The following is a 23548-nucleotide window of genomic DNA, read 5'->3' as shown; positions in this document are numbered from 1 at the left end:
AGCCACAATATTGATATTTGAAACAAAATCTCTACTTTCCTGCTGCTGTTTTTGCTTGATGGCTGTTTATCCCTCCGCTGGCAACTCCAAAACTACTGCAGAACAGAGCAAGGGCCCTGTGTTGTTAGAAGAATATGCACTACACTTGCAGTTTTCAGACTCTGAGGAAGGTGAGGTGAACTCAAAGTACCTTGCTGAAAGAAGGCTTGTAGCTGTTATTACAAATGATCAAAGCAGGCAATTCTGAGTTGCCTTGGGTCAGTTCTTTACTACAACTATGATTATCTATAAAATAACAGAACTGGGGAAAGTAAGTTCGGCTATGTTATAATTCTTTTATTGCCGAAATTTCATCAGTGCTCAAAAACTGGGAACACTTTGTGACATTGGTTTCTCAGTGTGGATACTCTGTCTTTATCACCAAACAACTCCAGCAAATTCGTCATTGTGATATAGATAGTACAGAATCAGGAAGGGTGGTGCAGAGGGAAGAGCTAGGCTTTGCAGAGGAAGCTATGGGCTCAGTGCCAAATCTACTTCTCCCCACCATCATTCTAACTATTCTCCCTCATGTGAGTCCCTCTGTGTCCTTTAGCATCAGTTTTGTCCTCTGTAAAATGGGGACAATGGTCTCCAAGCCCTGAGATGGTGGCTCTAGGAGGCTATACATACTGAATGCAATTTATCATTGAGGAGTAGTTAACAGAAATAAACACAACAATAATTCAGGAAGGGAGAAATTCATAGTTTATAGATCAGAAAAATCATACAGATCAATATTGTATTTTCAAAAGACATATTATCCAAGTATAAGCCCACATTTGTATTGTACTTCTAGTGTGCAAATATTTATTTTAAATTTAGAAACTATCAGCAAGGTTATTGCAATAACATTCCTTAAGAAGATTCTTTCTCTCTTGTATTATATATACACACGAACAAACTGCATGTTTGTTTAAAAGCTCTTGTCACTTCACACAACAGACACCGCCTGATTTCTCCTTTAAACTGCAATGAGGTCACTCTCCTATGTCTGTGACATAGCATCAGGTTGCCATGGAGATGATAGCTTTACCAGCAGCTCTGCCTTGCCATGACTTCACAACAAGGTTACCAAGAAGCAGATGGGCTGTGAGGCCCACAATCCCCCTTGTCTAAACATAACTAGCATTGATAATTAATTAGCTGAAGCAGCAGGGGGAATTATAGAAAAGTGGAAAAGGTAACAAGATTTCTATTTATTACTTATTTGATAGATCTATTCCTTTTCCTAGAGAGAGACCACACCCTTCCATCCCTGGGGAGGGAAGGATGCGAAGTATACCAAATTTATGTGGCTCTGGCTGGTTTGGATGTGCTAGACCCTTTGATTTCTGGATTAGCATGGGGAAGTAGTTACATTTTTGTTACAGAAATGGTGGGGAGGTGGGTTCTTAACACAATAGCTACCTAGTACACTGACCTTGTAAAAATATTGAGGGCTGACATGATGGCAAGTTCTTGGTCACATCCATACTTGTATCACCCACAACTCATTAGATAGTATGCAGAACTTTGAGGGGTTTGGATTATTAAACTAATTTTAAAAGGAAGAAATTATATATTCTAAATTGCTTCCTCTGAGAGACTGAAAAAAATACATGTTCATAGCTATACACAAGGATATTTGTCTCCAAATATGGGCAGTCTGTGTGTCTGGGCTCTACCAGCGACACATTTTGAGTTGCATTGCAGTTTTCCATCAGTTATCCACGCCCAATTACTTTTGACTGCTTCAATGTGTATGAAATGTTGCTCAAGGCTCATCATTCTTTTCAATGATAAGTACTTAAAAATATGTCTTGTTAATAGTACCAGACACAAGAGACCACAGAGGAAAAGTATGTCCTGTGTCACCATTCTAATCAGAGTTCTGTATGTGAAAAGTGAAGTTGACCCTTCCTTCTCTATTCACACTCCAGGGTTATGGTGCTATTGTGTCTGCAAGAACTTGTGGGTCTTAGGGAGGATGGCTGGAGCCAATTGCGGAGTTCTGCCTCATTAGTTGTACCTTGTGTGGACTGGGACATGGAAGAGGGTAATTGATGCACAGCAAAGCAAATGAAAGTGCTTCTTAAAACATCCTGTGTACATAGATTGAGAAAAGTTCACTGAGATAAAATCAACCCAAATCGACATTCTCTACTCTTAAAACAAATTACTGATAACTTGGTGCACAATGACTTGAATCTTGGTCAGTTCTAGTGGGGAATGATGAATTAGTTAAATTGGTAATCCTTCTCCTCCCATTTTGTGTTCTACTTGGGCTTTTGTTTTGCAATCCTAGAAACGAAAGACAAGGCCTCAGGTTTACTACACTATCACACTACCAGGGAGCCACATGCCCAGTACTGTGACTCCTGTGCTTGTCCATAGGAATGCACTGCTCAAGGATATGTGTCTTCTCATTTCCTGTCCTAGTTCAACTATTTTGTTTATATCTTACATAAACAAATGCTTACAGGACTTGTGATAAATCTTTGTTGACTGGGTAACACATTGAAAAATTTGTCTTATTATTCTTGCATGATTTTAAGATCCAGTTTCTAAAGTGATATTCCTGGCATTATTCAGTTGATGGAATTATTCAAGGAGTACTGGTATCTTCAAGCTCCCTGAAATCATATATGTACCTTTATAATGTCTCTTCAGGTCATGAATAAATCTTAAACCAAGAAATACTACTGTTTTCAGCACAGAAATGATTTTTAGGAATCTTGTTCTTGCCCATGGTCTCTGTTCATCTATTTACTTAAGATATTATTATTAATCAGCTCATATACATCTAAGATCAGACTGTACAGTTTAAAGTGAGTAAGTTAAAATGTCACTCTTTAAGTTGGAATGTGAATTTCATGATTAACAGTCATTATCACAAACATCTGAAGCTCTAATTGACGGCTCGATGTCTTTGAACAGTTAAAAAAAAACGGAAGTACAATTTAATTATTACTTGATTAATATACTGTGTTTGGTATAAAAATACTCCCAGAGATGGGGCACTTGGAAAAATGGATATTCAATAATGAAAGGTTTAGGAATTCGTAATCTAGTTTGATGCTTTGAAAAATGAAATAATAATGATGATGATGATAAATGTTTAATAAGGGCTTGCTATGTTCCAAGCACCGAGCTAATATTTAATTCCATATCCCCCTCCCACCCTGTGCTATCTTAAAAAGAAAGCTTGGAGGACAGAATTATTTTCCTTTCTGTATGAATGAAAAATGTGTTAGGAGGGCTAGGAGACCTGCACCATTTTATACACTTAATAGTTGATGGGAAGAGTTTGTGTGACTTATAGATGGAATAGCGATCTTAATTATTCTGATACTCCAGCTAGTTGTTCATCCCTGTGGTTTCATTCATCTTTTTCACTCTGTTTTAGTATTTCTTTGTTAGGAGAAAATGAGCAGATTATTAATCTCTTTGTTTCACATATGATACAAGCATGCACCATGGTCCTTTACAGATAAGTACCACAGGACATAATTCTTTTGCCATGGATAACACGTACCACCTCATAGGAAACTCAGCATGGGTTTCTGCTTTCTTGGTAGAAGATACCAAGGGGGAGATGATGTATAATTACTTGTCTGGTGTGGTTTGAAATTACGTGAATAACTGTCTATCTAAAGAAGAGTATAGCCATCCATTTTTTTCTCCCAGCCAGTATATGATAAGAACTTTGGGAAGTGAAAGGAACTTTGAGATGGTTTAAAATGAATGACCCAGAGAGCTGGTGATTTATGAGCACTATCTTGTTTTCCCTGAGAACATGACTAATTCCCCAAGCCTGCAAACAAAGAAAGCGAAATAAACAACAAATTCTACAGATGACACTAGAAACACTCCAGAATGAAATAGGATATGTCACATCTGAGCCAACTGTCACGTCTTTAACCCTTCCATCTGTTGCTCTACATTAGAATAAAGAAAGTTAAAAACACAGACCACATCTAGGCTATTAGCTAGGTAATTTGATTTTCAAGTATGTGTGAGACACAGAGGCACACTGTATGACTCTCTCTGTGTGGAAACATTGAGGCTCAAAAATAACCCTATGCCCTTCAGCTACCCAATATGTTTTGTGGCCTCACTCAAAGCCATCTCTGACTGGATACCATACAAAGGGCTTTCCTGGACTTCACCAGAGTGGAATCTAGGGGGTTGCTTTCAGGAAGTCACATGGGGGCTTTCAAAGATATCTTCTTTTATGCCTAATTCGATACAACAATAAAACAAAAGTTGGAGAGAGTATTGAAGTTATAAACAAGTTTGCACATGTTTTCTGACTTTGTTACATCAAAGTGTTGATTTATTATGAGATTCAAAGAGGTACTGGGAAACAGAAATTTAGGAAACATAATAATAGCCAACATACGAAATGCTACAAAAATAATTTTGGTTATTTTAAAAAATATCTTTATGGGTATGACTTTAGGGTGTCTCCTCAGTGGTTCCACATCAGTCCTTCCTAAGCTGACATCCCATTGGCAACACCCCATGGTACATGCTTCTATGGAAATGCACTCTACTGTTAGTGGTTGCAACTAAAGTGGGCACCAGGGACCCTGTGAATGTGACATGCTATAGCATGTTCCAGAAGCTGCTGCTGCTGGTGATCCTCGCTGAGCCATGCCCTTGCAGCCTCTTTGTTCTTACTTGAAATGGGAAGATGGGTGGTGAAGAAAACACCCTAGCAAGAATCCTAGTCTGCCCAGACTTCTTTACCTTATATACAAAATGTTCCTGAGGTTTTGTCGTTGTTGTCATCATCAAATTAGGTTTCTGAGATATCAAAAACTCTTTTTTTATTAAGAATTTTTTTTATTCATTTTCACATCAATCACAGGTTGTTGTCATCTCTTCCCTACTCCCACACCCTCAGCCTCCTATCTTATCCTCTATTCCCTCTTCCAATAAGGTAAGGCTTCCCATGGGGAGTCATCAAAAGCTATTGCAGAAATGTTCATAGTTGGCAATTAGAGGTAACTTCCCTACCTCAAGAATATAAGAGTGGAATGTTAAATACCAGTACCTACTTATTTCTCAGAAACACGGGAATCCTTCCCCCCTATTTCTTCTGTTGTTCTCATTAACAAGTCCCCAGCATTTGGGGGATAAGTATTCGTTTTCCTTCAAATCTTTTTCATCTTGTTCAGACCTTCTGTTTTATCAAACCAAGACAGATTGCATCTTTTGATGGTGTATATGTAGTATCTACAAATATCTGTGCATGTGCTTGGGGATATGTATGTAAGTTTGTGTGTTGGTGCTGTTGTTGCTGCTGCTGTTTGGCTACTCTTGAGCCCTGGGTGTCTTACATACTAAGCAAGATGCTAATACATTCCACTATAATGCTGTCCTCCAGCTTCTACAATAAATATTTTTGAAGTACTACCATTTTAGTTTAATAATTTATTTTAGTAATACTTAGTACTAATAAATGTTACTGTAGCTCACATTTAAGCAGCATGTATACACATCAGTACTCTTACACTCAAATATCAATTCTCTCTGATGTGTCAAACATCTCACTAGTCTTCAAGAATTGAAGTTTAAGCTTTGTTCTCAATGTCAGGCAGGGAAATGGTCATTTCTCTCTATAAAGAGGGGAAAGATGAGACTCATGCTATTCTTTAGTTATTCTTTAGAAAAGAAAAAATAAAACAAAGACATAGCCTCTGAATTGGATATGTGTGATCCATTGGTTAGTGGCATCAATATTCTAAAAATTTACTAGAAATAGACATTGCAAAATTTTGCCTCTACTGTGCTGAATTAGAATCATTAGTCTAAAAAGAAACCCCATTAACCATTTTACAAATGAAAGTTGGAGAAGCATTTAGAAGTGCTTAGAAGATTTCACTTCCATTGACAAAGAACACAGAAAGGAAGTCTCACAAATTAGAAAGTCCCCATCATGACAAGTGGGGAGTAAAGAATGGAGGCAAAGTGGGGAATCTGTGTACATTGTGTGTGTGTGTGTGTGTGTGTGTGTGAGAGAGAGAGAGAGAGAGAGAGAGAGAGAGAGAGAGAGAGAGAGAGAGAGAGAAGACACACACACACACACACACACACACACACACACACACACACACACACAAATAGAGAAAGTCCTATCCAGACACAAAACTACAGAAAGATCCCTGACTGAAGTTTTCAGTACTCCGTAGATGTAAATCTCAACCTCAAGGTTCTTTCTACTGACCAGAAACATGTCTGGAGCCTATCTCTTACCTAAGGTGTTCACAGGCTATCCTAAACATCAGGGACATAACCTCAACTTTCATCCTTACCCCAACCACTAGCGTTGACAGAGGCAGTCTTTCTGATATTTCCTCACAAGGCTAGCACAAGCTTATGAAGCTTAGTGAAAGAATGTCTTGTGATGACACAAAGCAGAAGCCCAACAAAAGCTACAGCCATCAGAGGAGAGGGGGCCTCAGCTGAGAAAACGCCTCTAGTCAAGCCTGTAGGACATTTCCTTAATTAGTGATTGATGGCAGGGGCAGCCTATTATGGATGATGCCACCCAGGGCTGGTGGTCCTGGGTTCTAGAAGAAAGCAGGCTGAGCAACGATGATGAGCAATGAATGATGAGCAAGTCAATAAGCAGAATCCTTCCTTGGCCTCTGCATTGGTGCCTGCCGCTGGGTGTCTGCCCTGTTTGTGTCCCTGCAATGACTTTCTTCAATGATGAACTATGATGTAAGCCAAGTCTTCATATCCCCAAGTTGCTTTGTTTATGGTGTTTCCTCAAAGTAATAGTAACCACAACTGAAAGGATGATGGTAAACATGATGACATCATAATGCTTAAACTATTTGTGAAAAACACTTCATACAATTATTGCTACTGTATTATAGCTAATATATCAAATTACTTGCTAAAGCAATAGGCGTTTCATTTAATGATATAAGTATATGTAGAAAAGGCTCCCCCCAAAGGAATGGCTTCAATTAATAAATGAGGCTGATGGATCTTCTCACAGTGTATGGTCAGGAACTAATTGACTATCTTTCTTCAGAAATTGTTTCATTTGTTTTCATGTAGTTATACTGTAGGAATGATTATTGTCCTATGTCACTTTGAGACAAAGTAGATAGTGTTATAATAAGCTTGGTGGTGGTACCCAGTAAACTTCCTGCAGTCAGCCTTTTCCACACACCACTCCTGTCCTACTTGTCCCATCTTATTCTGGCCTGTTATGAGACACATCCAAGGCCACTAACTTCTCTGTGAAAACATCAGATAGTTATGGATAGTTATGAAGGAATGAAGAGCTTAGAGCTTTATTGTAGCAGTTTCAGGAGTAAATATTCTTTGCCATGTCTCATGGCTTCTTCCCATGCTCAATAAAAACTCAAAAGCTCACAGCATGGGTTAGCATGGCCTCATTACAGACACGGATTTATTGTCATTTCAAACACAAATGTGGAAACTCAGTGCTTGAAAAAAAAAGTGTCCCAAACCAGGGAATGAGCAATAAAGTAAATATGATTAAAAAACAGGGTTGGAAGGTAACATAGCCAAGACAATTTCATGGCATAACATAACACATATAAGAGATTTCAGCATGTGGAACATTGGATGATTAAGGGATAGTTATTAGATACTGGCATTCACCATCTATCCCTATTACTGTTAAATCTTCCAATTTATTTTGGGGAACAGATTTTGACATCTTGCTGAGCCCAGATCTCTGCCTCATTAGGAGGTATATGTCTATCATGCCTGGCCCTCTTCTATCTGCTTCATCAGGAAGCATGTGTGTTTCAGAGTTGGAGCCATGTACTTTAAAGCTTCCATGTGCACTTGATACATCCACACATGTCCACATTGAGCATACCATTACATTCCATCTAGGTGGAAAAAATAACATACTCCATGTAAATTATTAAGGGTTGCTACAATCTAGACCTGTTGGCTCAGGTCTATAATCCAGGGTACTCAAAGGACTGGGTCATGTGGATCTCAAGTTCAATTCCTATGTTAGTATGGGTCATGGGGGGATATCATTACAAAGAGTCCAGATCTTCCATGGAAGTTTCTATTCCAATGGGAAGCATATGGTGACAGTTCCTTCCCACAACACTGCTTGCATACTTTGTATCTGATGCAAAATCATACAAAAAGGAGAGATTTCACTCCTTCACACAAGACCAACCAGATTATTACTTAAGCATAGTTTTCTGTTCCACCCCTACCATAACTGCAGATTGTTGCTATAGATGAAACTTTATAACCTCAGACTTTCTTCTTCATCCATGTTAAGACTTCATCTTTTCTATCAGGAAATTATTTCACAGATGATTTACTAATCAGTTACTTTAACACTTTGTTATCTCGTATATTATCCATCTGTTACATTGCCTGTGTAATTGTTTAATTTCTTAGGGAGACTAAAAATCATTTGAGGATAGATATTGTCCAAACTCTGCCAAGCTCCATAAAAGTTATTTTTCTTTAAGAACAAGTCTCCCATTGTGCTGTAAGCCTGTATTTAAGACCTCCTCCCTCCTTCAATAAACAGCATTCGGAGAAAAATTTTATACTGTATCAAGCTGATAATAGAAAAATGAATAATAAATAAAAATGAAAAAAAGAAAAAAAGAACAAGGACTTTGCATCATATGATTACAATGACAATGTGAAATGTGACAATATTCTTTTTAATGTGGACTTAAACAGAAAGTAACTTTCTAATGTACAAAATTTAAAAATCCCTGGTTCCTGTTGGGGAGCAGAAAGAATGCTGGTTGCATCAGTGAGAAATAAACAAGCAGGGAGGAAAGAGATGCAGGAGGCAACGCCCCCCCCCCTTTACTGGAGAAGAGAGAGAGGTGACATGTCACTCTATCATCTCTGTAATCCAGAAACAGAGAGAACACTGGAGAAAAGCAATGGCTGTAGAAGAATTTTCAGAAAGATCTAGGTCATAATGATCATATAATGAACAAGTACTCAACTGCATTCCAATGCCAAGCCGATGCTGATTGCTCAAGTAACATTTATTAAAAAGAAAAAAAATTCAGTGACTATGCAGAGTAAATATTTTCCAAAGATCATCAGTTACTAAAGCTTGATTTGTCTTTATAGTTCTTGCTGGGTTACTGATACTTATTTTGAGAAAAAAATACATATTTTAGAGGTAGGAAAAATGTTTTTGGGAAAAAGGGGGAAAGGAAATAAAATTATGAAACTCTGGAAAAAAACAAGCTATCAACAAATAAGTCAAACAATAACATCAACAATGATTACAAAAGAATCAGGAAATTGAAAAACTACCATTTAAAGGCTAAAGAGACACTGGGAAAAGTGCTCTCCCCTTCCAATGGCTAAGGCTCCATTCTCCCTACTTCCCCACTAAATAGCTGTCTTTCTTTCATTCCTGAGACTGATTCACTGGTCTGCTAACAAGTCTCTCCCACCAGTGTTGCTCTCTGTGAGAAAACACATCTCCCCTACAGCCAGAACATTTTGTCTCAAGGAAAAACAGGCTTCTTATCAAAATTCTTTGTGCCTACCCCATTCCACACCTAGCTTGCCTTCACTCCCTGAGGTCTTATTCAGCCTTTATTAGGCACTGTGGGGACAGACAGATATAAACAAGAACATGCTGCATAACGGCACTCCAGGAGCTTACATGGTAATGAGAGACCAAGTCCATGTCCCTTGATAAGATGTGCCAAGCTTGCACAAATAGGGACATGTTTATGTCTCCAATTTTCCTTACCAATTCCCCTGAGTGTGGACACTACATTCTTCTTTCCAAGATAGTAATGTTCCTAATGTCATTTCTCTCCTCGTTCTCTTTGGCCCGCAAAGGTTTATCTTATTATGCATCTTATGGTGACATACCTTCCCCACCCATGTGCCTTTATGTTCCCCCAACTTAGCTACTTTTCAGTATGCTTTTTTCAGCATGTGTTTCTTCCACTAGTTCAGCTCAATAAGAAGTCCCCTGTGCACAGTTGGAACCTGCATGCAGAAAACTACCTGATTCATATTGATGAGCAATTATCATCAGTTGGGTAAAGTAACTAAAAATTGATCTTCTGTTGTTGGTTTCTACATGGACCAAAATGAGTCATTTCCAGATTCTGCCTGTGGAAAATGACAGTTTTGTTGATGAGTACACCCTGTCCAGTGGGTGAATACTAGGCTTCAATATGTATATATTTTCATTTTTATTTATTGTGTATGGGGTGGGGTACAAAGGTGTGGCGGTCAGAGGATAACTTAGGAAAGTCAGTTCTCTCCTTTTACCATGTGAATTCCAGAGACCTATCTTGGGTCATTAGGCTTAGTGCAATCCCTTCTGCCCTCTGAGCCACCTTACAGGCCAAGTAAATATGTATCGAATAGGAAAATGAAAGGAAGAAGTCACCAACAACCACAAGCAAATATTAAAAATATACCTATACAAATACAAGTATGATTAGAACTGATATTGGACATTAAAATGCTTTTTCCCAAATAAGAGTCTGGAACTTTGTCATTAGAAAATACTCAAGACAAAAAGAATATCAGTTCCCTAACTCTTTCTTTTATATGCTCCAATTTCCTTTTGCCTCAAATAGAGCAGTGAGGGCGCTGGAGTTGAAATCATGAGCCCTTTTTACTTGCACATCTGAATTATGAAATGCCACATCCACCAGGCTCTGCCAGAAGCCGGCAGCATCAATATTAATGTATGGAAGGGCCTGCAGCGTGGCAGTGGGAGAGCTTAAAGCAGGGACTAATCAGGAGCTACATCTTAGTAAATAAACTCAAAATCTAATTTGCTTAGTCTTTCATCCACATTTTAAGGGGAATTATTATTCTTTTTTAAAAAGCAAATCAATATGGACTCTCTCAGAACTGCTGACTTAGTAGGTTTAAGATGGGAATGTTGTTTTCCTCTCTAACAGCCTACTAGCTAATCTACCAGCATCGCACTGTTCCAATCCAACAGATTTACAAGGATATCCTTCAAGAATCACTCAGGAAGGATTTAGGAAGCCCTTGCTGCTGTGTGCAGAGCACCACCTGGCTATTACAGGAACATAGACCACAAATAGACTGGACTTTTGTCAAGGGCTTCATAAGTCAGGTAAGGGAGGCAGTCATAGATAGCTGTCATCCAAAGAATAAGAACAATAGTAAGTGCTCTGCTAGGTCCTGTGCTACAGGACCACTATCAACATACAATTTCTAGCCCTGAGAATTGTCTTTGGTCTTTCTCACACTCAATGTAGACACACTGTAAGTTTTATATTTATTATGCCATTTACTCCGCAATGCCAGTCTGAGAAGTTCATAACATAGGATCAATTTACAGACAAGGACATGTGATTCCAAAATCAAATGACCAAAGCAAGATGCTATCAGAAATGGTTGAGTGTGCATCCATAGCCCAGCTGTGCCAGATTATAAAATGTTCTCCTACTGTGCTCTCTCCTCATCAGCTGGCACCTACTATCCTTGGCTTTACTTCATCTTTTCTTGTTACCGCTTGATTTATGTATGCTGCCAACACCAAAGTGATCTGATGGGCGTCTCTGAAACAGTTTTTGCTAGAATGTTTGACTTCCTTGCCCATTACCAAGAGCAACACAGAAGATGTCATGGCATATAACATATAGGTTCAAAGTGTGGTATCTAATAACAATTATGCTGAGATTCAAATTCCAGATCCATCCCTTTGAATATGTATGACCACCATCATGTTCCCTTATGTGCACTGGTTTATCCATAAATTGGGGGATAAGGAATTTATGAATACCACTGACTACTTTTGTTGCCCAATACTAAGTAGTGTGTGTCACTATGAGGTTTATGAATGGCCATTTCCAGGTGTGTGTCCTAGAAAGTAGCTGTATTAAACAGATAAATTGTGGAAGAAGTACTAAATGGCAAATGATCTGGCCCATTAGACGATAAAATTAATTTAATTTTATAGATGGATATGCTTATGTGAATGCCAACCAATCTTCCAGTTTTCAGGTGGGTAAGGTGAAGCCCCTAAAGGTAAAATAACTTTCTATGAAACAGGAGATTGGAGTCTTTTTAGAAGGCTACAGTGGCTGGGCAGTGGTGGTGCATGCCTTTGATTTCAGCAATTGGGAGGCAGCGCAAGGAAGATCACTGGGAGTTCGAAGCCAGCCTGGTCTACAGAGTGAGATCCACAACAGGCACCAAAACTACACAGAGAAATCCTGTCTCAAAAAATCAAAACAAACAAATAAATAAATAAATAAATAAAAGGCTACAGTGTTGCTTTTGGCACATAAGCATTTCATGACAGAATTAAGTATTATTCTCCACAAAGAAAGTAGATTTCAGACAACCTTCAATCACTCACTTGCCTGAATTAGTCATTTGTCCATTGTAAATATTCTAATATAGTGTAAAGCCAACCCAGTTTCCTTGACTGAGTCTTAGGGTTTATTCTAGTTTAAAATATTTCAAATAGAACCTGCAATGCAAGGGTTTTTCTGTGAAATAAATATTTCATCTGTGAGTGAAAAATGTAGTTGAGCTCATTTCAATAAATATTTGAGTGCCTGACTTGGGTCTGGGATTATGCACTGGACAAATAGCATGACTTCTGCTCTTTGGGTCACAAGAGCTTGTTTTTTAAAAGTTCATCTCATCTTTCTGTCTTTTTTCTTTTTTTCAAAGGGTTGGGTTAAGAATGCCAAAACAGATTGAAGTTCTCTATGTTTCTAGAAGCTCCTTTGGGAACTATACATTTCTTTTCATAAATTTAAGCCTCTATCTTATATAATGAACATAAGGTAATGTTTATATAATAAAGGGTGCTCTGTTCCTCATCATTACCTTTTACAGTATGTTTAATAGTAATTTATCCATCACTCATTAAAGAATTTTTACATGGAAAAAGTACATGCTATTATTCCAATTTTACATACAAGTAAACAGAAGTGTAGGCTACATAAATGTATCCAAAGTTTTATGAAGGTACTTGAGAGAACTGATGTTTTGATCCTCACCTTCATAAGTAGATCTTTTATATCTTTCTAGTTCTTAGGAGCCTTTTCTGAAGAAAGTAAGTGTTAAGAAGGAAAAAAAATCCTCATTGAAATGCTGAATGTTGAAACAGTGAAAAAGCAACAGAAATGTCATACTGTAAAATAAACTGGAAAATCTTAGCAACTAGACTTTGAAAGAACTTTTAAAGAGAATTGCTTGTGCCAAGTTCTATGTAGGTTTGTGAATGACCCTGATGTAGCTTTGTAGAGACCAAACCAAATGTGCATCGGGAATTAAGAAAAGGGTTCGAACACAGTTTTATTGCTTTAGAAAAGGAAATCAAATTTTTAGCCATAATGCATCTAATAAAGCAATGCAAGATTTTTTTTTCTTTATTGAGACTGTTAGGAAAAAGGAATTGAAAAAGTGTCACAGAGGCTCCCTGTACAAAACTTGCAACTTTTACCAAAATCCAGTGTCATTGTTTAGTAAGGTACACTGGGACACCTAATGTCATGGATTCTGTGTGCAATTCTCTAAAACATTCAGAATTCATATGACCTCTAGATCCGTAGTTTTAGTGATCCCATCATCATGTATGTACACACACATCCATGTATAAACATGCATGCCATGCTAACATGGGAAGCATCATGCTGTATAAAGGAGTTCATTGTTGATTCTGTACCAGTGCTTTTTCCGTGTGTTCCACAGACACCCTTGTCAGCAACCATGGGATTTGGTTTGAGATGCAGATCTTAGACCCTAGTCTAAACTACTCTATCAGAAACTGCATTTGAACCACAAAGCTCCTGGGTGTTTAGAGGAACAATCAAGTTTGAAATAGTCTGTTCTCCTGAAAAACCTGACAGAGGTTCTTCTGCATGTGCCACAGCAGAGCTTTGGGAGATACCAACCAAAACATATGTGGTGATTTCAACCTTGTGGTAATATTGCTAATGTTTGGCAGCGAGGCTTGAATGTCAGACTACCAGACTACGCTAGAGTTCTGCAACCTTCTCTTGGAGTGCACTGGGCATTCATCATATCACTCAGAAGACACATGTGTGCTACTAGTTTAAGCTGTAGTGTTATGGTAAGTTTGTATATAGCAATTGATCTATATTTACTTCTTCAACTTGATTAGTCTCTTCCAATCATTGCAATCTGCCTATATTGACCTCCCCAACTGAGGGATAGAGATTGAGGGGAGGAGGACAATGAAAGAAAATATAAAAACAATCTATCTTGATCATTATTTCTTATTTTGTGTATTATTATTATTACTATTATTAAAAGTAGTAGTAGTAGTAGCAGTAGTAGTAGTAGTAGTAGTATTTGAGACAGGGTTTCCCTGTGTAACCCTGGCTGTTTTGAAACTCACTCTAGCCCAGGCTGGCCTTGAACTCACAGAGCTCTGTCTGCCTCTGCCTTCTGAGTGTTGGGATTAAAGGCATGTGCCCCCACTGCTCAGCATATTACCTTGTGTACTTTTTATGATGAAAAACTATTTTTTGATCCCCCCTGCCAGTTATATGAAGATTACCAAGGTTATAACCTTTGCTCCTGATTGGTGATAAAATTATATATGTTCTGCAGACATATTGGACAAACAAAAAGTAAAGGAATCTTGCTGGAGCAGGGGCTGGTCCAGTGGAGTTTTGGATCCCTCCTGTTACCAGGGCTTACATCTGGATTGTGAACACCACCACAGCAGTCGAATTGTGCAGTGAAGGGAGGCACTAAATGCTCTGTGTTTGGCTCCCATGTCTTTTGTTTCATTTCGGCCTCCTCTCTCCATGAGCATCAGTTCACAGAAGCTGGGGGGATGGCATTCAAAGAGTAATTCTGCTAGATTCATAGAACTTCTCTTCACCTTTAGGTCACAATTGAAATTGAGTTTTAATGTGAAATTTGCCTCAGGCTCAGCAGATGCTTCCCGACATCACAAGCAACAGTTTGCCTTCTGTACACTCATGTGGTTGGTCATAATTAAGTATAAAGTTTCAAGGGGCTAGCATCATGCCCAAACCTGTTTTTTTCCTGTTCCATTTTTTTCTACATATGTAATATGGTTCTGCCCCACACAGCTTTGCTACATTAATGCATGCTCATGATAAGAAGTGACTATAGATTAGGAGAGGGAAACATCTATGCCAGGTGTAAAGGGTTAAAATCTGATGTTGATTAATTTTTAGGTTATTTAAAAATAAATCCTTGTAAACTTTGGATTGAAAAAGGTAAATGAATGGTACATCAGATTTATTTACTCTGCTGATAATCCCAGCTTTCAATCATCCTGTAGCTGCATTCCCAAACATTCTGGGCATCAATATTAATGTTCCCAGCTTGGGGCTGTAGCTAATAGAGGTGGCATTTCACAACTCATATGTAAAAATTAAAAGTCAAGTGCCAGAGACAGGAGAGAGTAACAGGATCTATCCATCCAGTCTTGGATTAAAAGCTCTTCAGAAAACTCAGCTTTTATGGGCCTCCCTCAGCGAGGGAATTCAGCATTAACAGGTAAATAACAGTGGTCCAGAAATTCACTCTTCTGATTTCTTGACCATAAAAGATCTATAAAGGGCAAAGGATGCTTCCTGGGATATTTCTCTTCAAACGTGACTTAAAGGGTCTGACCCTGGGATTATTCAGACTGCCAACTCACGCCCAATGAACAAAAGCTCCAGAACAAGAAACAAGTATGAGAGATGAGTGCATGTTCTAGTCAGCAGGGAGGCTGTCCAAAGATCTGCCTCTTTTCCCTATTGGCATGGAACTCTAGGGTCCTACTCATCATCATGCAGACAAGGTTTTATTTCCATTTTTGTAAAACAAAAAACAAAAACAAACAAAATCCCGGGGTTTTTTAAAATTTACATTTTAGGGAACCTAGCTCTCCAATCACCTTCAGAGGCAAAGATTAATCCTTTAACATCTTCATCTCTGTTTGTTCCTTCCTTCCCTCCATCTCTCCCTTCTCCCTCCCTCCCTCCCTCCCTTCCTTCCTTTCCTCCAATACATTGGCGCACTGGACTGATGTAACGAGTATATGCTCCTCCTTTTCCCCTTCCTTCCTTCCTTCCTTCCTTCCTTCCTTCCTTCCTTCCTTCCTTCCTTCCTTCCTTCCTTCCTTCCACATTGGCACAATGGACTAATGTAACAAGTGCAGTAGAGAAGTTTCAACTAACTATAAATGAGAAAAATGTTGACTAAATGAAGTGAAAACTAGTCTATCTTCTCCTGCCTGATACTATTTTATGGTCAGAATAAATATAGATGAAGTAAAACAACAGCTATTTTCCCATCCACTCCCTCATCTCTTCAGGCACAGACTTGTTTGTTTGGTTTGGTTTGGAGACTTGTTTTTAATATGTGGAAGTCTCTGATAAAAAAGAGAAGGTGGCTTTTTGTCACTTCTAGACAGGGTCTTTCTTTCTTGGCTACTTCCTTTCACAGTTTAAGACATTCTACTTCAAAACCATGCTCATTCTCTAAAGGCACCCACAGTCAACATCGGCATGTAATTATTTCCTAGAGAATTGGGTATGTAAGGATTTGAGTTCCTCACATACTCTCATTTTAAATGAGATTTCTTTTTCTATGGAATGACAAGTGTTTCAATAATGTGTTTTGTTCATTATTCTCAAAATAGGTAAGTGCTTCTTGCTTGCTATTCACTTTATTCTGATAATTTTTTGTCCTAATCATTACTAAAAGTGGTTTTCCTAAAGAACCAAGGCACACACTGCCTTTGAAAGGAATTTATTTTATCTTTGTCTTCGGTTTTATTTACTTTAAAACATGGTACAAATGTACTTTTATTCCCCAGGACTCCAGAGTCTTAACTTCTTGTTAGGCAACACATTTACAGACAAATTTTCACAACTTACAACAATTTCAAAGCTCAAAACTGCAAAATAAAATAGGGAAAGAGGCTTCCCATTAGCCTGTTGCATGTCTAGATGGAGTTTCATTTCACTGTAGTTGCGCTGTATTTATCAAGGTGGTTGCTCAGTTAAGAGAACACTTTCCAGCCTGTGTTTTCGGCCTCCAGTGAAGGAGAGGCTAGGGATCCCGGCAGTTTCAATTGCTGCAGGCAGTGTTTGCACTACATAAAGGAAGGCAAGAAGACCAGTCCAGCCAAGCACTGCAAATATCCCCGTGGCTCAGAGGGGCAAGAGGATATCTGTGGCTGGGAGAATTCCTTCAAATAAGATGGACAAAAGAATTTGTGAAGCTTAGGAAGATAAAATGGAGAGTGGGGATGATGGGGAGAGGAGACATGGAGGCGGTGAGTTCAAGCTTGGATTTATAATTGATATACAGACAGCTCAGTATTCCTGTAGAGATGAAGTTCTTTTATTCTCTGTGCCAATAACAATAATTTCAGACTTCAAACATTCCAAGAGCTGTTCCTCCCACCTCTTGGATCCCTGCTTTCTTCCACCACTCACCCTGCCTGATCTTCACAAGATTCTTAGTTCTGCTGCTGCAAAACAGAGAGCTAACCACCCATATGCTCTTCTGGAGAGTCTTGCAAATGGGAGAGGAAAGTAAACAAGGCCGTGGTAATTCAGATTATTTTGCATACTTGTATCGTTTCTTTTCCCTTTATTTGATAGACTTCTGTTTGAATCATGAGAACAACACTGTTGTCTTTACGTGATAACCCTGATCACACTTTGTCCTGCTTTCAGAGGATTAAGTACCCATCTCCCTGGAATCAGAAAGGCAGTATCCAGTTTTATTTGGCTCCTGTGGGTGCATTTTTCCTTCCATGTGGTGTAAGGCATTGGGAATGTGCTGGTCTCCTGAGTTGTTTAAATAATGTTCCCTGCCTTCCCATGCTAGGCATCAAGGAGCATCATAGAGAGCTGCCTGCCACTTTGGGGACCTGTTCAGTACTGCTGTCATTTCATTTCACTATGCATAACCATCCTCCCCCAGCCTCCCGAAGGTGTCCTCCACTGCAGTACCAGCAGTTAAAGGGATGCCTATGCTTCAGGGAAATATAGAGCAGGTCAATCATCCATGGAACACAGCAGGGAAACTGGAGAAATCTTGCCATAGATTTCTTGACTTGGAAAGATTAAATAAAAATGGACTCCAGTGATACGGCTGAATCTTGAAACTAAGAGGCACGCGTGTTCTTCACCAAGCAGTCTGGTTTCTGGTCCAGATAGAGGTGCATCACAAGTCACATGAAAACCCACTCAGCGGGAACAGTAAGCGCAGTAAAAGAGAGTGTAAAGTTGGGTAGATAAAACAGGGTTGCCTTGCTGAGATTGCGGCCTCTCACTTGGGGATGGGGAGGACAACATAAAACCCTTTTTCCTTGTGATAAAGGATCAGATATGCTTGCGCTGATGTTCTTGCCTGATTGTAATTCCAAGCGTGCCCCGAGTTAAAACAGGGCAGTGTGAATTATTCAAGAGTTAGATGCTACACACAAGCAAGGATGGAGGAGGAGCATGGCTGGCATAGGGTTGTAGAGCCAGGAAGACTTGATCGCAAAATCCCAGCCTCAACGTTTATATACTCGGTGGTTCTGGAAAAGTTTCGTGACCTCTGTTCATATCAATTTTCTCTCCTGTAAGTGGAAATAAGCCTAATCCTGGCACAGTTGTCATCAAGATAATGGGATGCCTAATAGTCTGTTTTATGGATATTTCTTTAATCATTGTTCAAAAATAGCAGCTGAAATTAGCTACAGGCTGCCCCATCTTTTCTAGTATTTTGATAAGTTTCCTGAAAGTCACAGCAAAAAAGAAAAAAAGAAAGAAAGAAAGAAAAAAGAAAAGGGAAAGAAAAAAATCTACCTTAAGCGTTATCACTTTACTTGGATATTCAACAACAAAGGGATAAAAACAGCACCAATTCTCATGGCTCTTAAAGATATTCAGTCCTGAGCTTAATTCTTGATGCTGTTCACTACAGAAAGGACAGCTCTAGTTCAACCAACTGCTCAGCCAATCTGCACTGAGAAATTCCCAAGAACAAGCCTTGCAGATCAGACCTTTCCTTTCTATGTGTTCCCCAATGGTAAGCATCAGACTCATCATGTGCAAAGCAAGGTTCACCTCTCAAAACTCCCCATGTGCTCTAGGCTGTGTGTATGACGCCATCTCATTTTAATTCTTGAGCTTTTCATCAAAGGTAACAGGCCCCCAGATCTTAGCACAACTGAAGCCGTTGATGGAAGTACCATTCAGGCCTTGGAACCCAGTACAGAGGCTGCAACACCTGCGAAATGGGAACAAAGACCTAATCCATCAAAGAACTTTCCCAGAATGAAAAGCCCCTAGATGTCCTACCCTTGCTTTTTGGCTTCTTTAGTTCTGCTTCTGGATAACTGTCTGAGCTACTGAAGTGTGTCAACCCAAGATGTATTTTTTTGTGCTTAAGAACCCATCCTGAGAAAGGTTCAGGACTGCACTGGTATCCTGAACACCCAGTGTAATCACAGAGTGACTACTAAGGACTTTCTATCGGCTTGAATCTGTGTTTTAGTGGCCTTCTCTGGTGGGTACCTCACATTTCAATTTGTATATTTTCTTAAAAATGAATAACCTTCGAAATAATAGGACTTTTGGAAGATAAAATACACATTCATTTGAGTTGAGAAATAAAAGTCATGTTAAGGCAAATTCTACATGACACTTTGCAGATGTTCACTGTACTTTGGAGAATTCTGCAAAATAATACAAACAATAGATATTATGTTGGGTTTCCACGACACCAGGATTCCTATAGAGATATAATGGTAATTAGGTAGTATGCAGGGGTCTCTGGGACCCTCAGCTTCACCTTACCTATAGATAGAAACTCTTTCTCTTTCATATGCTTTATATGATAGATTCTAATCATACTTTATTAGTATGGGGTTCTGCTGTTAAAATGACTCCTGAGACTAAACTCTGAGATCCATGATGTGAAGAAGGTTTGATGCATTCACTTTTTTTTTCTTCCACGTACTCAGAACATACTTGTCACGAAATTTATAATGGCTTAGTTTCCATAATGTGTTAAAGCTATCATAGTGTTAGTGTGTTATATTCTCAACACTCTGTAGCATATGTCTTGTCTCCCAAGAAATCTCATGCTTAGTCTATGTAGAAGTGAAAAATCCCCAACCATATGGGGGAATGAATTCCTTACAAGCAAATATGTTAACCTACAGTGTGTATTAGTGTATGTATGATATATGTGTGCATATATGTGTGCATGTGTCTGATGTGTGTGTGTGTGTGTGTGTGTGTGTGTGTGTGTGTGTGTGTGTGTGTTTATATGTGGACTCTTACAAAGCTGAAGAAGACATGGTCAAATTCAGACATAAAACATACAGGTTTTTGTCTTTATAAAAATATTTAACAGGATTTTTTTTAAAAAAAAAAATGCTTTTTAACTTTAATTTTATTTCAGCTTAGTTAATTTGTTCCTTAAAATTACATTTGAAAATACCAGTTTGTCCCTCAATATCATTGTAAAGAGACAAACATGAGTTTCTCTTGATGCAGTCAGTCATTCATGCATCCATTAAATAACCTTTGCCAAGCTCTGGTTCTGTAGTAGAGACTGAAAAAGAGTGAAATGAACAGACATACAACAGTGCAGCCACACTGTAGTAACAAGGACACATTTCACGAATTGCAGAACATGGGCTTTGAGGCCAGACTAGTCATCATGTGAATCCAATTTCAAGATTGATAAATTTATGACCTGAGTTAGAGACATATTCTCATGGAGTCTATTTTCCCAGTGGTGAAATGGGATTTTTCAGACATGTTTTCTTTATAGTTATACTGATTAGATGTATATGTTCAATAATGAGCACATTGCCTAGCACAAAATAACTACCCACTCACTGGTGAGGATTATTTTTCCTTTGGAAAGCAGCTCAAGGCCATGAAATACCACCGTGTCTCTGATCCAAGCCCATGAGAGAGTACCCAGGTGGCAGTGCATTTCTGAAACTGTGTATTTCTAAAATGCTCCCAAAGCGATCACCATTGCTTTCAACTTCTGAGTGAAAATTGTGTTGTCTCCAAGCATTTACTAAATTAATAAAGCTTTAACTCGGTTTAGAAATATACTTAATATAAACTGGCTTTTATTTTGGAAGCAAATACCATGAGAACCCAGGTGTAAAATATAGAGGGTTCCAAAATGTTCCACAAACATGCTTTCTAAAAGTGATAATCTGAAAGATTAATTTTAAATCATTCTTTCCCCAGTGCAGGAGCAATTCCCCCAGATACACTTGGGAGACTTGGGCCACCATCAGAAAGACAACAGCAAGCACACTGAAGCAATAATGACTGAATGGTACTCTGACTTATTAATGCAATTTCCAACAAAGCCTTGCTCAGTATGAGGATTATGGATATCAAATACGGAAAATTTGGCTGCATAAAGCTTTGCTCAAGCTACATAATTTTAACACTTGCATCTTAAAAAGCTGCGAGCTCATTTGGCTTCATGTTTGGCTTCATTGGATGTTATTAGTTTTCTATCATTGCTGTAACAATTGCAATAAACAGTGACTTAAAACAACACACATTTACTATCTTACAGTTTTCTATGTCCGTGGCCAAACATGGGTTCAAGGGGGCAAGACTGGTGGGTGGACAAAGCTGAATGCCTTTCTTGAAATTCCAGGGAAGATTTGTTGCCTTTTCTTAGATTTTTTCCCCGTGGGCTGGCTCTTGCAGGGCAGCTATGAGTTTAAGACCAGCATTGTTGCATAACTCTAATCATTCCTTCATCACGTTTCCAACTAAATAGCCAGGAAATTCCTTTACCTAAGAACTGATATAATTAGATTGGCCACCAATTATATGCAAATGAAGATACTCTTTCTACTTTGAAACTCTGAAAAATAAATTCATCTTTATAAAGTCACTTTTTTCATTCTTTGTTTTCTTTTTATTCTGTTCTCATACAATATGTTCTGGATATTGTTCCCCTTCCATTGTCTGTTCCTCCAAGGTCTTCCCCGCCTCTCCTCCTTTCCTCTCCAGATCTGCTCCCTTCCTGTCTCTCATTAGAAAAGAACAGGCTTCTAAGAGATAACAGCCAAGCATGAGAAAATAAAATGTAATAAGATTAAGCAAAAGCTATCATATCGAAGATGGACCCGGAAAACCCGACAACAGGGGAAGAGTAACAAGAACAGGCACAAGAGTCAGAGACCCACCTATTTCCACAGTCAGGAGTCCCATAAATATGTTAGATATTAGCTTAGTATCTTTATGGGACTCCTGATTGTAAAATCATATTTAATCATGTAAAGTAATATATTTGCAAATTGAGGAATGTGCTTTCAAGGCTAGGAATGAACTCAGGACCTTGAAGATGCCAGGCAAGCTGTCATTGTATCAGACCTCCAACACTTCATTCTAGGGTTGGGAACACAACCATCTTACCTGCTGTTGATACTCTTTGGGGCAACAGGGTGATTACAGGTAGTATGAAAACATGTATGACTGCATCTGTCCATTTGTGGACAAACTGTAAGAAAGATGTTAAACTACAGAAATTTCTCTTCTCTGTACACTTGTTGAACCTTTCCTAAATCTTTAAAATGAGTCAATTGAACTAAATAATGACATGATCTAAATAATGATACATATTTATCTCATTCAAAGGTGTAGATGAACCTCAGTCTACAAAGACAAAAGTTTGCACACAGTTCCTTGATTAATCAGGGAAATTCATGTTGTAAGGCAAGTTAAAGACCTCTAGAGGGTAAAACAGAAAGGGAAAAAATATAATTTAGATTTCTGGGATCCCTTAGCCTTTTGTTCTCTGCACAGACTGCTACTCACATTCACATCATGTCCCTTTCACACCCATGATACTGGGATGAGGTCAGAGGGTAATCAGGATTTCAATAATGTCTTTGCAGATTTACATATAATGTGAGGAACACTAAAAGGTTACTTGACAGATGCTGGAAGATAGAACAAGGGGAGGGATGCTGTAATTCTCTCTCTTATTTGTCCTTATTTAAATACTGTGACATATTTTGTACCTCTGAAGAATCATAACTGAGCCTGTGAGTGGAAGGTACATGGATGTTCAATATGAGAAGAAACTCCAGACTGTTTGGAGCAAAATAAAAAGAGCTACTTGCAGAAGAGCTGATTCTATAGGTCTAACCAGGTAACTGTGAGGCAGAGACAATGTAGATGCAATGCTTCCATTTGTCAAAATCAATACAATGTCCTTAAAGCTTCTCCATGCCACAAAAATTCTAGAAATTCTGAGTCTGATCATTATACAGTAAAACAAACAAACAAAAACAAAAAACAAAACAAAACAAAAAAAACAAAACAAAAAAAACCCTCCCTGTTTCTTAATTCCCCTAAGAAGATTAACCTGACAAGCATGCATCATGTTTGATTTACATTCTATCTTAGAAGGATTTCTCCTAAGAAGAGGACACAGATACTGAGATACACAAAAATTCCTAAGTACTCTAAGAGAAGAGTTGGCCTTCCATCACTTTTTGGATTAGGAA

The 23548-nt window shown here is 38.5% G+C and overlaps 1 protein-coding gene and 1 long non-coding RNA gene across 3 annotated transcripts in view; one reads left to right on the top strand and one right to left on the bottom strand.

The window, feature by feature from the left end:
• The window catches only part of Lsamp (limbic system associated membrane protein), a 2127334-nt gene that overhangs the window by 1048919 nt on the left and 1054867 nt on the right, over positions 1–23548 (bottom strand). The gene's annotated exons all lie outside the window — the stretch shown is intronic.
• LOC121821721 (uncharacterized) lies at positions 1097–21581 on the top strand. The gene is made up of 2 exons (XR_006062540.2): positions 1097–1222; positions 21261–21581. It is a non-coding gene; the product is annotated as an uncharacterized LOC121821721 (long non-coding RNA).

This window comes from Peromyscus maniculatus, chromosome 12 (assembly GCF_049852395.1).
Source record: "Peromyscus maniculatus bairdii isolate BWxNUB_F1_BW_parent chromosome 12, HU_Pman_BW_mat_3.1, whole genome shotgun sequence".
Taxonomy (NCBI): Eukaryota; Metazoa; Chordata; class Mammalia; order Rodentia; family Cricetidae; genus Peromyscus; species Peromyscus maniculatus.
This window is presented reverse-complemented; position numbering and strand designations above follow the sequence as displayed.